General features: G+C 34.8%; 1 non-coding gene across 1 annotated transcript; it reads left to right on the top strand.

Moving 5' to 3' along the window:
* The first annotated feature begins 4,426 nt into the window (after nt 1-4,426).
* LOC127109498 (small nucleolar RNA R71) lies at nt 4,427-4,533 on the top strand. Its single transcript, XR_007796776.1, has one exon. It is a non-coding gene; the product is annotated as a small nucleolar RNA R71 (small nucleolar RNA).
* Nucleotides 4,534-15,785: the final 11,252 nt, after the last annotated feature.

The following is a 15,785-nucleotide window of genomic DNA, read 5'->3' as shown; positions in this document are numbered from 1 at the left end:
TTAATTTCCCAATAAGCTTCGTGTTCTAATTCCACGGGGAGATGACATGATTTACCATAAACTAATTTAAAGGGTGTGGTCCCTATTGGGGTCTTATAGGTTGTCCTATAGGCCCACAGAGCTTCGTTTAGTTTAGATGACTAGTCTTTTCTAGATATTTCGATAGTCTTTTCTAGAATTTGTTTGATTTCTCTATTAGAAACTTCGACTTACCCACTGGTTTGTGGGTGATAAGGTGTTGATACACGATGTCAGACTCCATACTTCAGAAGAAGTTTTCCAAAGATATTTGATATGAAATGGGAGCCACCGTCACTAACGACTAGTTTTGGCACACCGAATTTAGGAAAGATTTGTTCTTGAACAACTTAATCACTACTCGTGTGTCATTTGTTGGAGAAACTACAACCTCGATCCATTTTGAAACGTAATCGACAGCTACGAGTATGTACTTATTACCAAAAGAAGACGAGAGTGGCCCCATGAATTCAATCCCCCACACATCAAAGACTTCCACTTCTAAGATGCTTGTTTGTGGCATTTCATCGCGTCTTGAAACGTTACCAGTGTGTTAGCACCGGTCGCAATTTACAACCGCATTATGGACATTTTTCCATATAGTAGGTCAAAAGAGGCCAGATTGTAAGATCTTAGCACAAGTTTTTGAAGTGCTTGTGTGCCCATCATATGGGGCGGAATGGTAATGAGAGATTATATCGTATATTTCATCCTCAGGAACACATCGACGGAAAATATTGTCGGTACCTCTTTTGAAAAGCAGAGGTTCATCCCAGTAGTATTATTTTAGGTCATGAAATAATTTCTTCTTTTGTTGGTATGATAGGTCCGGTGAAAGTACTCCAACAGCTAGGTAGTCGACAAAATCAGCATACCATGGCAGAGTTGTATTCGCATGAATTTCTTCCATGGATTCTTCTATTTCGGTATCATTTAAGGTTAGTTCAGACATTTCGCTTTCCATTTGGGCTATAAGTCGTTCGTAAGGGAAATCGTCATTGATTGGAATTTGTTCAGGCTTATCCCCTTCGATTCGTGATAAGTGGTTTGCTACTACGTTTTCAGTACCTTTCTTATCCTTTATTTCTAAGTCAAATTCTTGTAAGAGTAGGATCCATCTTAAGAGTCTTGGTTTGGCATCCTTCTTACTTAGCAAATATCTAATAGCGGCGTGGTCAATATAGATAATGATTTTCGCTACTATTAAGTAGGAACATAATTTGTCTAAACCGAACATAACGGCTAGAAGTTCCTTTTCAGTGGTGGCGTAGTTCATTTGGGCAGGATCTAATGTTCTACTTGTGTAGTAGATAACATGAAGTTTTTTATCCTTTCTTTGTCCTAGCACTGCGCCTACAACATAATCACTCGCATCACACATGATTTCGAATGGTAATCTCCAGTCAGGTGGTTGCATGATAGGTGTGGTGATTAAAGATGTTTTTAATTGCTCAAACATTATTAAACATTTCTCATCAAAGATAAGGTCAGCGTATTTCATTAATAAACCAGTAAGTGGTTTGGTAACTTTTGAGAAATCTTTGATAAAGCGTCGGTAGAAACCGGCGTGTCCTAAAAAGCTTCGTATTTCTCGTACGGTTTTCGGAGGTAGAAGATTCTCTATGATTTCGATCTTAGCTTTGTCTACTTCAATTCCTTTATCAGATACTACGTGTCTTAACACGATTCCTTGTTGGACTATGAAATGGCATTTCTCCTAGTTCAAGATGAGATTCACCTTTACGCATCTTTCAAGTACCATTTCAAGGTTTGATAGACATCCTTCGAAGCTCTTCCCATAAATAGAAAAATCGTCCATAAAGACTTTCATGATATCGTCTATAAAGTCAGCGAAGATTGACATCATGCATCTTTGGAATGTTGCGGGAGAGTTGCATAATCCAAATGGCATTCATCGATAAGCGAATGTACCATAAGGGCATGTGAAGGTTGTTTTCTCTTGGTCGTCAAGATGGATAGGAATTTGAAAGAATCCTGAATAACCGTCTAGATAGCAGAAGTGGGAATGCTTAGCCAATCGTTCAAGCATTTGATCAATGAAAGGCAGAGGAAAATGATCCTTTCGAGTGGCTTTGTTTAGTTTCCTATAATCGATGCACATTCTACTTCCGGTCACAACTCTTTGTGCTATAGATTCGCCTTTTTCGTTCTTAACAACTGTAACACCCCCTTTCTTGGGTACTACATGAACGGGGCTAACCCATTGACTATCGAAGGTTGGGTATATGATTCTTGCATCTAATAACTTCTTTACCTCATCCTTGACTACAATACTTAAGATTGGATTGATCATTCTCTGGTGTTCTCTAGAGGTTTTACAATCTTCCTCTAGCATAATGCGATGCATACAGATAGGAGGACTCATTCCTTTTAGGTCAGCGATGTTGTAGCCTAACGCAGTTGGATATTTTCTTAAGACATCTAGTAACTTTTTAGTTTCCATTTGTCCCAAGTCAGCATTGACTATTACTGGTCTTTTGAGTTTAGTGTCTAGGAATTCGTATCTTAGGTTCTTTGGTAGTGTTTTTAGTTTTAAGTCCGGTTTCTTCGGGCATGGCGTGTGGTTGGGTGTAAGTGCTAAGCATTTGCTTAGACTGTCATTTTGGTATGGTTCATGCTAATTATTATCTTCAAAGATTGGAGGGATTTGGATTTTCATTATATCAGAATATGTGGTTTCTTGCATCTCCATCTCTCTTACGCACTCGTCTATGACATCAAGTAGATAACAGGTATCGTCTATAGATGGCGCTTGTAAGAATTGTGTCAAGATGAATTCAACCTTTTCTTCTCCAACTTCGAATGTTAGCTTACCTCTTTTCACGTCTATTATGGCTTCAACGGTAGCTAAGAATGGCCTTCCTAATATAATAGGTGTACTGCCATCTTCTTTGATGTCCATGATTATGAAGTCTATAGGAAATGTAGAATTGTCCTACATGTACTGGGACATTCTCTAGTATACCAACAGGATATTTGATTGAGCGGTCAGCTAGTTGAACAAACATCTTGGTTGGTCTTAGTTCTCCCATGTTGAGCCTTTTACAGATGGTTAAGGGAATTACACTAATGATGGCTCCTAGGTCGCATAGAGCTTTGTCTATGACGAACTTTCCAATGACACAGGGTATGGAGAAACTACCTGGGTCTTTTAGTTTGGGAGGCATGTTATTTTGGATTATTGCGCTACACTCAGCAGTAAGTGTAATTGTTTCATTATCCTCGATCTTTTTCTTATTGGATAGGATCTCTTTAAGAAATTTGGCATATGAGGGCATTTGTGTGATGGCTTCTGTAAAGGGAATTGTAATGTTTAGTTGCTTCAGAAGTTCAACAAATTTCCTGAATTGCCCTGCAGTTTTAGAATTTGCGAGTCTTTGAGGATACGTAATGGGTGGTTTATAAGGAGGTAGAGGCGCATAAGGTTTTTCTTTCTCTTCAGCCTCTTGGGTATTATCTTCTTTCTCCTTCAGTTCACTTACCTTCTCAGTTGTTGTTTTGTCTGGTTTTTGGTACATGGTAGGATTTTGGAGTCTTGGATCTACGGGTCCGTCTAGTTCTTTTCCACTCCTCAATATAACGGCATTTGCTTGTCCTTTTGGATTAGGTTGTGGCTTTCCAGGAAATATGCCAGCAGGAGCAGTAGTAGATGCTTTTTGTTGAGCCACTTGTGAAATCTGTGTTTCAAGCATTTTGTTGTGGGTGGCTAAGGCGTCTACTTTGCTTGCTAATTGTTTAAGTTGCTCACTAGTATGTATGTTTTGGTTCAAGAAGTCTTTGTTTGTTTGAGCTTGGGTAGCTATGAAGCTTTCCATCATTAGTTCAAGGTTGGACTTCCTATGCATGTTAAGAGCATTATTAGCTGGCTTTTGATATTCAGGCAGAACAGCGGGTGCTTGGCCAGGTGCATACAAGGTGTTGTTATTCTTATATGAAAAGTTGGGATGATTTTTCCAACCTGGGTTATATGTATTCGAATAAGGGTTTCCTTGTGCGTAATTCACTTGATCGGTTGGGACTCCTGCCAATATCTGACATTCTGGTGCAGTGTGTCTAGGAGTTCCATATAACTCACAGTTTGGAGTCACGGCAGCCACGGTGGCTACGGGTGGTATGGTCAAGTTGTCTAACTTTTGAACAAGGGCATCTACCTTTGCATGGACATGGTCAAGGCTACTGATTTCGTACATTCCACTTTGTTTGAGACATTTCTACTGGAGTTCTTTTACCTCCCCATTGGCAATGGTTTTGGGCCATGTTTTCAATGAGTTGATAGGCTTCGTTGTATGGCTTGTCCATAAGTGCACCGCCCACGGCAACGTCTACTGTCAGTCTTGTGTTATACAGAAGCCCATTGTAAAATGTGTGAATGATCACCCAGTCTTCGAGATTGTGATATGGACATATCCTCGTCATGTCTTTGTATCTCTCCCACGCGTTGTAGAGAGATTCTACATCCTTTTGTCGAAAACCGTTGATTTGAGCTCTCAGCATAGTAGTTTTGCTTGGCGAAAAATATAGGGATAAGAAAACGTTCTTCAGTTCTTCCCATGTTGTAAATGAGTTGGATGGCAAGGATTGCAACCAAGCCCAAGCTCTGTCTCTTAGAGAGAAAGGAAAGAGGCGTAGTCTTATCGCATCTTGAGATACACCATTCGCCTTCACAGTGTCTACGTACTGCACAAACTTGGTCAAATGTTCATTAGGGTCGTCCGAAGGATTTCCAGCAAATTGATGTTGTTGGACGGATGATAATAATGAGGGTTTCACCTCGAAATCGTTTCGATTGATAGCAGGGGCAGCAATGTTGCTGTGAGGTTCTTGTTGGGACAGGGTAGCGTAGAACTTAAGAGGACGATTTTGTGGTTCCACTGTAGCCACGGTTGGTTTTTCAACTGGTTCAGCAGTAGGAAAGAAGATATCGGGAATATTGTACCTTCATTAGTACTCTAGTCTTCAGCGTCTTAAATATAAGAAACGCTCTAATTCTGTGATTGGTGGTGCTAAGTTATCGCCTTATGAGTGAGTACTTGGCATACAATCGGGGGAAATAAGGGAAAGGAGATTATTTTTTTACCTTAGTCTATATTGTGCAACGAAAGATTTGCACTATTTGACTAAATCAGGTCCCCGACAACGGCGCCAAAAACTTGATACTTCTCGTGACTTTATATAAAATATAAAATATAGTCTATCGGGCACTTGACTGCAAGTGCACAGTCTAGTCGTTTTAGTTTTAAAAGATATTGAACCCACAGGGACCGATGGTCAAACTAATGCTATCGATGTTACTATGTTTAGCTAAGGAGATGATTTTTAGAGGTTTGGTTGAACAAAAATTAAATCTAAAGGAAGTTAAGTTTTTAAAAAAATATTAATAAAGGGATATCAGCATGCAACGCATTAATCGTCAGGGATTTGATAAGTCACCGGTGTATATTTTAAGTACCAAATATCTTTCAGTAGAAAATACTCATTTAAAAGGCTTTATCTCACACTCTCATGATTGTTGACACGGACTATACTTTTAAGTCAGAATGTACGCTCTCGCTGTCCCATTTAAAGTTAAAAATACTTTTCGAAAATAAATAAGTTCTAATTGATTTTAAAGTGCTCTCGCTTTTTTAAAATAAATGCCTAGTTTGTACTATCTATTTCGACCCTCACGCTCTCGCGATTGTCGGTTCTCACCTTAGTTAATTTCCCACTCTCGTGGGAAAACCGTATTAAATAGCTTCTCACTCTCGTGACAAAGTTAATTAAATTTAAATTAAAAACCACAACCAGAAAGATTGTTTGAGAAAAGAAGTTTTACATCGATTATTATTAAATCATGTCTAATTAAATTATTTACATACCGATACCGGTAGTTTAGTCGGACATGTTAAATAACGCAAACACAGACGAACATAAACAGATTAATAATAAAGCAAACATAATAATAATAATAAAGCAATAACAATAATAATTGAATAAAAACCTGGAAATTGGATTAATCGAATATGCTGAATCTTGAAGTACTTGAGTAGTCCTCCACAGGTCGGTAGGATTATGCTTCTTCGAAATAATTGCTTAAACTAAATTAAATAAATTTCAGTAGTTCCCCGGTGTAGGAAACTACTACTTTGGCTAAATGAAAAACGGAAAGGAAAAAGGAAAAACGGAAACTCTGAACGGTAAAAGAAAACAATGTTGCTGAAGAAAAATAAAAGAAAAACAGAATTGCTGTGGAAAAATAAATTGCAGAAAAAGGTCTTGAAAACTGGCTTCAGAGAGGAAAATTAAGCGTCCCCCGTAGGTTTCCAACTTCCATCCTTTTATATCCTCCATTTGGTCTCGGCAATTGAGATAAATAAGGGTGACTTGGTTGAGTGAGAAATCCACGGGAAAGTGGTTGAGGAACGAGGAATAATGGCGTGTGGATCACTTTTGTTGACAGATTCAATGCGCTGATTTTGGCCTTGTGACGGTCGTGATGGGCCTATGATGGGCATGTGATGGTCGTGACAGGCTTTGTGACGGTCGTCACATGCACATAATTTGTATTCTCTGCTTTTCTGCTGTTTTCTCTTCTGTTTCTTCTTCTTTTCCTTCCTTTTCTATACTTTGCTCATTTAAGCATGGGAATTAAAATACCTGCAAAAATAACTCGAACACTTGCGGAATAATCGAAATATAAATGAAAGTGGTACGATTTTTTAGTGTAAATCAAGGCAAATATACGATGTATTTTGGCGTTATCATCAATCTGTCTCGAGGCAATCGTGTTGTCTTTTCCTCTGGTCCTCACTACAAAAAAAAAAGAAATATGACCTACCATATTTTTAAAAAAAATCCGAAAGAAATAACATGGTTTTATCGGATTTTATTTTTTGAAAACTTCGGTTACCAACAACCTCGTTACCGGAATTTTTGAAAAAGATGGTACCTTTGTATGCATTTTTACCGGACTTTTAAAAAATGTTGGTAAAAATGCATGGTGATTTACCAGATCTTTCAAAAACTTCGATATAAATTCATGTAACTTTTGAGATTTTATCGGACATTTCAAAAATGTCGATAAAAATTCATTGAGTTCCAAAAAATACAATATAACTTGATAATTCCGTAAATTTAAAGTTTTAACGAAGAAATTTGACTTACTTATAAAATTCCGATAGATGTTTGAAAAGTCCAAAACTAGCTCTGGTTTTGTGAAGAATTCGAAAAATGACTTATGCTATTGAATTTTTACTTTTTAATCACCTAGGATATTATAGTCCAAAAACAATTGGATGGGGTTTCAAGTATATTTTTAAGGGTGTCAAGATAAAAGCTCTTAAATTCGTCATAAATTAAACGAAAATGACTAAAATAGTATGTTTTGAAGAATTAAAATACTAATATGGATATTTTTTTAATTAATGACCAAAATGAACCCAAAGTTAACTTACGTGACAAAAAAAGTATAAAACCAATTTTAAAATACACATTTATTTTTTAAATTTTATATTTATTAATGGAATTATTTAATGAAAGACATGAACAAATCCAAAAACTCATTCAGGGGAGACTGAAAAAAAAACTAAGGTGAAAGTGTTGGATATGTTCATTACCGAATGAATCTTTATCCATATAGAAATCAAGAACAAAATTCGGATCTAACCCCTTTGAGTTCATATCCTATGAACCCATACCTGAATACAATATGAGAATAAAAGCGGAATCGTATATGAGTTTGTTATTGAAATCATTGAAGGTTTGTGGGTATGTGATCTTCTGATTTAGGTAGTCCTTAGGGTTTCTTGAGTCTCTTATGATGGGTATGAAGAGAGAAAACATGATATACCATGTTGGTCGTATTCTATAAATGGGGACCGTAACCCATGACATAACTCCCTTAGGGTTTCTACTTAATTTTCAGTATTTTAATTTGGGCCCTCATTAAATTAGAATATTGACTTATGATATATATGCAATAATCTTTCATGACATATATGCCCTTAGCCATAGACTAGTATCAATTTGACCACTTTAGTTTTGGCTAATTAAATAATGTCCTTAACACATGTAATATTACATTTGTAACCCAAAATTCTAACAATCTCCCACTAGTCACTTTTGCAACTTTACACACGTGTTAGACTTTATAAGCTCAAAATTTTCCATTATATATACTTCAAGCATATCTAAATAATCTTGTCAATCAGTCATGACAGGACATAGAACCAAATTGATTTTCATTACAACAATCATAATTAAACTCTTCAATGATTACTAATAGTGACATAACTAAATGACATAGATTCATCATGAAACGTGTAGCATGAAAATCACAAGAATGTGGCATGTGCATGTCAATTTTCAATTGGTCATACTTTACTTTATTGAGATCATTTAATAATCTTATTGCACAGAGTATAAATAGCTAAATATTAAATTTTATAAACCAAAAAAATATTCAAACATAGATTATGCATACATAATACCAAACATAGAACACAAAATTCATAAATGACTAACTCTCACTAAACTAAAGATTCATCAAACCGTAAAACACCAATATGAGCACTATTCTCATGAAATACCTTGGGTGGAAGACCTTTTATAAGAGGGTCTTCTATCATGGAGTTTATCCCTAAATGTTCTATGGAAATATGTCCACTTTGTACCATTTTCTTATAACAACTAGGAACTTGATGTCAATATGTTTTGACTTAGTCGAGCTCCTATTATTGTTGGAATAAAGGATAAATAATTTATTGTCACTGTATAGATTAAATGGTCTTTCAATTCCTTCTGCAATCTGTAGTCAGATTACAAGGTTCCTTAACCAAATCCCATGGTTGGATGCCTCAAAACATGTTATAAATTCTGATGTCATGGTGGATGAAGAAATAATAGTTTGCTTGGAACTGTCCTAAGAAACTGCACCACCAATCAACATGTAGATATAGCCTAAAGTGGATCTTTTACTATCTTGGCATTCAGAAAGTCAGGATCAGAATATCTAATGATCTCTAACTGGTATGACCTCTTATATATGAGCATATAATATTTTGTGCTCTTTAAATACCTCATAACCCTTTTGGAGCTTTCCAATGATTCATTCATTGATTTCTAAAATACCTGCCTAACATCCCAACTATGAACACAATATTTGGACGCATATAAACTTGGGCATACGTCAAGCTCCCTACAGGTGACGCATAAGGAATCTTTTGTATCACTTGAATTTCTAGGTTTCCTTTTGGGCAATGACTGAGACTAAACTTGTCTTCCTTAGCACTTGGAGTATCCCTGGTTTACATTCCTGCATTCCAAACCTTTTAAGTACCTTTTCGATATATCTCCTTTGTGATAATCCTAGAATACCTTGAGATCAATCTCGAAGTATCTGAATTCCTAATACAAAGGAGGTGTCACCAAGATCTTTCATTTCGAATTTTCTTGATAGAAAATTCTTGGTTTCATGCATCATGCATATATTATTAGTGGCAAGCAGTATGTCATAAAAATGTTTGTACCATATAGATTGTTTTCTGGTTGCACCATATAGATTGTTTTATCAATGTTGTCATTGAGAAATGTCGTCTTGACATCCATTGATGGAGTTCCAAATTATAATGTAAAACAAGAGCCATGATTGTCCTAAAAGAGTCTTTCAATGAAACCAGAGAGAAAGTATCTTTAAATCAATCCCTTCCTTTAGAGTATATCCCTTAGCCATAAGACGAGCCTTATACCTCTCCACATTATTATTAGAATTCTGCTTGGTCTTGAAATCTATTTGTAACTAATGGGTCTCACACCTTTTGGTAATGTGACAAGTTCCAAAACCTTATTGTCTTGCATGGACTTATACTCCTCCTTCATTGTTTAAATCCACTTTTCCAAGTTGGAATCCTACATGGCTTGGAAGAAGTTAATTGAATCATCTTCTATCATACTATTATTTTCCTCATGTTCTTGGAGAAAGACTATGTAATCGTCTTGAATAACATTTCTCCTTTATCCAGTGGATCTTCACAAATGTATTGGTTCTTGTAACAATTGTTCTTGAGGATCTTGAGTTTGTTATTCGTGAATTACAAAATCATCTTGAGTGGGAGGAAATTCAATAATGTCTTGTGCAGGTTCCATACCTGCTTAATCAAAATAAGTTATATGAATCGGTTCTAGAATTGTTACAGATTCTTCATCTAAAACAAAATATATAACCTTATTCTTCCCCCCAAACTAAATATCCTCAAAGAATGTGGTTGTTCTTGTCTTAAAAATTGAGTTTAATTTTGGATCATAAATTTTGTAGCCCCCATAAGGCCTTGCTTCAACTGGATATCCCCATACATGAAAATGTTTCAAACAAGGCTTTTACCCATTCCAAAGCTCATAAGGTGTTTTGGAAGATGCCTTGGTCGACACTCTATTTAAAATGTAAGTTGTTGTCTTTAGTGTCTCTCCCAAGAGTGACTCTGGTAAAGTAGAATGACAAATCATACTCCTTACCATATCCTTAAGAGTCTAATTATGTCTTTTAGCTACACCATTAAATCTAGGTGACCCTGGCATGGTGTATTGTGGTAAAATTCCACATTCCTTCAGATATTTGTCTAAAGGCCCCAGACATTGTTCACCTGACCCATCATATCCGTTGTAGTATTCACCCCCACAGTCATATTTGACAGTCTTAATTCATTTATTGAGACGATTCTCAACTTCAGTCTTAAATGATTTAAACACATCCAATGATTGAGACTTTTCATGTATAAGAAATATGTATGCATGTCTAGAGTAATCATCTATGAATGATATAAAATATTGTTGACTATTCCAAAAAGTGTGGGAAATGGTCCACAAATGTCTGTATGTATCAATTCTAAGACATATGCGGCTCTTTATACACCAAATTTCTTTGTTTTGGTCAGTTTACCTTTAACGCACTCAACATAAACATCAAAATTTATGAAGTCAATGGAATCCAAAATTCCATCTGACACTAGTCGTTCAACTATATTTTTAGAGATGTTTGTGCCAAAATTATCTTGAATCGTTATTATCAATTTTACACTCAGTACCACATGATTCCATATTTAATGATTCTCCATAGATGATTATTGTGTCAAGAAAATATAGATTATCATGACCTATAAGTGAACCAGTTTCAACAATATCTGAATTAAAAGACAACTTAAACATATTATTTCCAAATGAACATAAATAACCTGATTTGTCCAAATAAGAAATTGAAATCAAATCCCGTCTAAATGGCGGTACCACAAAAGTGTCTTTTAAATCCAAATGAAATCCAGTACACAATAATAATCTAAAATGCCCTATAGTTTCCACCTCCACCGACTTACCATCTCCCACATAGATGTATCTTTCAACATCATTTGGCTTTCGATAATTCAGACAACTCTTCATTGAAATATTGATGTTAGTAGTTGCACCAAAGTTTAACCACCAAGTGTTTCTAGGGACTTAAGCTAAATTGACCTCAGGACAGACCAAAGTATGAAATGTACCTTTCCTTGCACGCCAAACGTGATATTTAGGATATTTCTTTTTCATGTGTCCATATATTTGCAAAAGAAACAATTATCAACCTGTTTTTGTTTCTTTTATGCTGGAACATTTTCAGCTTCATTATTATGCTCATTAGATTTCTTTCTTTTGCCTTTGTCTTTAGAGGTGCCAATAAAATGAGTATTTTTTGTCTTATCTTACTTTAACCTTTACTCTCTTTCACACAAAATTAAATGAGTTTATTTAGAGACCATTTCTTCTTTTGACAATTACAAGACATCTTAAATTGACCAAAGTGTGAAAGAAAGAGTAAGTCATACTGAATGAATGAGTAAGTCTTCCGACAGCTCAAGCTTTAATGCCTTATGTTTTGAAACAATGTTAGACATGCCCATAATGTATTCTCATATATTCACTTTGCCTTGATACTTCATAGAAATTAAGTTCTGAAGAAGAGTATTTGTTTCTGCCTTATTTCTTTTTTGCAAAGCGATTTTCAATCTCAACAAGGAAATCTTTGGAATTTGTTATCTACTCTGAGATAGTACCCCTAAAGATCTCAGGAATGCCACACTTAATAATCACGAGATTCATGCAATTGGAGCGATCTCATTTCTCATAATCTTTCCTTTATTAGAAGGAACTAAATTCCATAGGAGAAGGTGGTTGCTCCATCCTTAATGCAAGGTCAAAATCCATGCAGCCAAGAAAAATTTTCATGTTCTCTTTCTAGTCCTTAATATTTTTCCCATTAAGGATCGAAACCAAATTCTGATTAGTAGATATCGAAGCAATTGTGGCTGAAAATAGAACAAAACAAACACTTTAAATATACTTAAAATTGAATCATCAATATGTTCAAATAATATCATAAGTCATCTCAAGATACCTAGTACACCATAATGTTGAGTCTTTGAACACTAATATTAACTGCTAGTGGTACTCTTATTGTAATAGTCATACATTGATAATAAAACATGTCAAATAATAAATCCCTCTTTGGATTGATTTATAATCCACATGTTTGTCATCACATGTTTGTATGAAATCCGACCAAATATCAATTGTCCTTTAGGTCAATTGATACTCGCATGGATGAACACACACACAAAAGAAAAACATTTAACATTTCTTATAAGCAATCTAAAAAAAAGAGATAACTTTGGTGACATTTTATTTTAATTCACACATTCAAAATGTTAAACTTTGTATGAAATACAAACTGTAGTCAAAACTTGAACAAAAAATGTACCAAAGTTAATGGATGAAACAAGTAAGGGGCACAATCATGCAAAGTAGTACGACATGCACGTCATCCTCTCCCAGACTTTGATTTTCTGCAAAAACCAACGACAAATCCATAAAAAATTCAAAAAAAATGTTTATTTTGAATCAGCTACCAACACGAATTTCTTGAAGATATCATAAAAAAAGACCAAAAACATGAATTTCAACATAAGAAGATTAATTTTTACACAAATTGGAAGATCAAAATAAATCCCAATTTTAGAACTATTATTTCAAAAATCCTAAAATCAAATTGAATTAGGCATGTGTGGCTGTGATATCACTTGTTGGATCTTTTCATTACCAAATGAATCTCTATCAATATAGAAATCAAAAGCAGAATCCTGATCTAATCCCTTTGAGTCCATATCCTATGAACTCATATCCTATGAATCTATACCCGAATACAATATGATAATGAAAATGAAAGTGTATCTGAGTTTGCCATTGAAATCTTTGAAGGTTTGTGGGTACGTGGTCTTCCGATTTATAGAGTTCTTAGGGTTTCTCGAGTCTCTTCTGATGGGGATGAAGAGAGAAATCCTAATAAACTGTGTTGATCTGCAAATGGGGACCATAACCCATATAAATAACTCTCTTGCGTTTGTTGAAAGAAAAAAAACATAGATAAATATTATTTATATTAGTGATTTTTGGTTGTTATCTAAATTTGTGTTAATATATGTAATTTTTGGAAAAATAATATATATTTTAAAATTAAAAAAGATGTCAGTATAATTTTATCAGACTTTAGAAAAATTAGTGTAACTTTTTCATATATTATATTATGTCTATATACATATATACTATGATGCTACTCTTCTATATATTGTGGCTGTATATTACACAGAAAGTGGGAACCTTTTGTATATTAACATTGGTGTACCAGTTTCACATTAAAATAATGAATTGATCTTCATCTCTTTTCTTTAAAGGTGGGCTCATTTTAGTCCATTGCAAAAAACACCGAATTATGTTTAGTTTTAAAAATCAAATGTTTAACATATTTTAGGTTTCTCATAATGCTACTTAAGAGAAAACTTTAAGATGAAAGGCAAATGAGTGTACGTATTTGATGCGTGTATGTATAAGATGACACATCACACGCAAATACTTTCATGCGTGTATTTATAAGATGACACATCACACGCAAATACTTTCAGCTACTTTTAGTTTATAAGGATAAAACCATTTATTTCATATTTTCAAATTCATTTTCACTTATACAAAATTTATCATTTCTCTCACCCTTTGGACATTGGGGTACAACCTAAATCTACCATCTTTCCATTATATCGGAAGTACATATTCACCGTAACAAGATACAACTTTGTTACTTCATTTTTCATTTTAAGAAGTTACGTCGGGTACAAATGCCCCCGACAAAAAAATCCAATAAAGGACTACACATTGGGTCATCACTAATGGGAACTGACTTTCCAACCACCATTTCTGGATCTGAACAAACTTTCTCTCATGAAATATGAACTTGAAGATATAATTGTTCCACCTACTACAATGCAGAAACCATTTTCTACTGCTTTTACATACTCTTTAGTCAAGTTTAAAGATTCTCAAGACGCATTAAAGATCCTCCACATGTCGGGCTGGCTCTATTGTAAGAGCATTAACATGTCCCTGGAGCATTTCCCTTTCCTTTGGAAGACGGTCAGACAGAAATTCTTTTTCCTCCTAACATCACCAAATGCCAAAATAGTTGACGCCCAATGAGTATGATATGTCATGTCTATTAACTTTTTCGGGCAAATGGCTTCAACCTTATTCGAGAAGTATGAATAGTCTTCTTTAAAAATTGAAACTCAAACACTTTCCATCTATCATAATTAAGATTTTGATTAGTTATATATCTTAATATCACTATTAATTTAAAAGAGTCAGAAAGTTGGATGATGTCGAATGAGTGGCAAATGGCTGCCATGAACTCAAATGCATGGGAATTATACAATACACTTAATTAAGAGCAAAAGACGAATGGAGTAATTTCCATCCCATTCATTCATTAAAATATATACTAGTATTACATATCAGATAGACAATAATATTATGGAGAAAGGTTGATTTCTCCTTATTATACACTTATTTCATTGTAGCAGCTACAACTCAATTCACTTGACCCTCTACACACACCCATTGGCCCACAAAGATACCAATGCAGTTAATGTTGGGATTGATCTCAAGGAAGTGACTTTCAATTAAGTTGAACTTTTGAGTGATGCTGGAACAAGTTTCAGCTTCTCCCACAGCATGAATTGTGTCACATGTTGGGACTGCAGCTGCGAAATTTATACTATTACAGTTAGATAATGGTTTGCTATTATAAAAATGATTTATTTATACTCATTTGGTCATTCAAGACATATATTATTTTTCAAAGCATATTAATCTCTAAATGTGTTTTGAAATTGATCAATTGCAAATTTACCAGTTGGTGTTGATCGACTTTCAACGACAAACATCATAACGAGAATAAGTGAAAAAATAAGAGCAAAGCTGATGTTAGTAGACTTTGCCATTCTTCCAAATTCCAAACTCTTTCTAATTAATTATGTTATATGGTTCTAACGTTGTGAGTTGTGTTTCTAAGACTTGTTGGCTTCAGTTTATATATAGGAGGAAAAAATCCAATATAGCTATAGACAAGTTTTTGAGATATTATTACATGTTGGATTTAAAGAAGAATGCCGGCTCGGGCAGCATATTGGATATATGATTTTATGCGGCAGTTTTAATTAGAGTATACTAGTCACATTGGAAAGGATATATTAGTCTATACGATGATGCTTCTCTTGTACATCTTGAGACGGTATATCATACAAGAAAGTGTGAACCTTTTCTATATTAATATCAACCATAATAGAATCAAAATTGTGAATGATGGATGATGATGGACTCATAATACGGTGATGTTGATTTCCAATTCAGTGGTGCGG

Source organism: Lathyrus oleraceus, chromosome 7 (assembly GCF_024323335.1).
Source record: "Lathyrus oleraceus cultivar Zhongwan6 chromosome 7, CAAS_Psat_ZW6_1.0, whole genome shotgun sequence".
In the NCBI taxonomy this organism is placed as follows: domain Eukaryota; kingdom Viridiplantae; phylum Streptophyta; class Magnoliopsida; order Fabales; family Fabaceae; genus Lathyrus; species Lathyrus oleraceus.
This window is presented reverse-complemented; position numbering and strand designations above follow the sequence as displayed.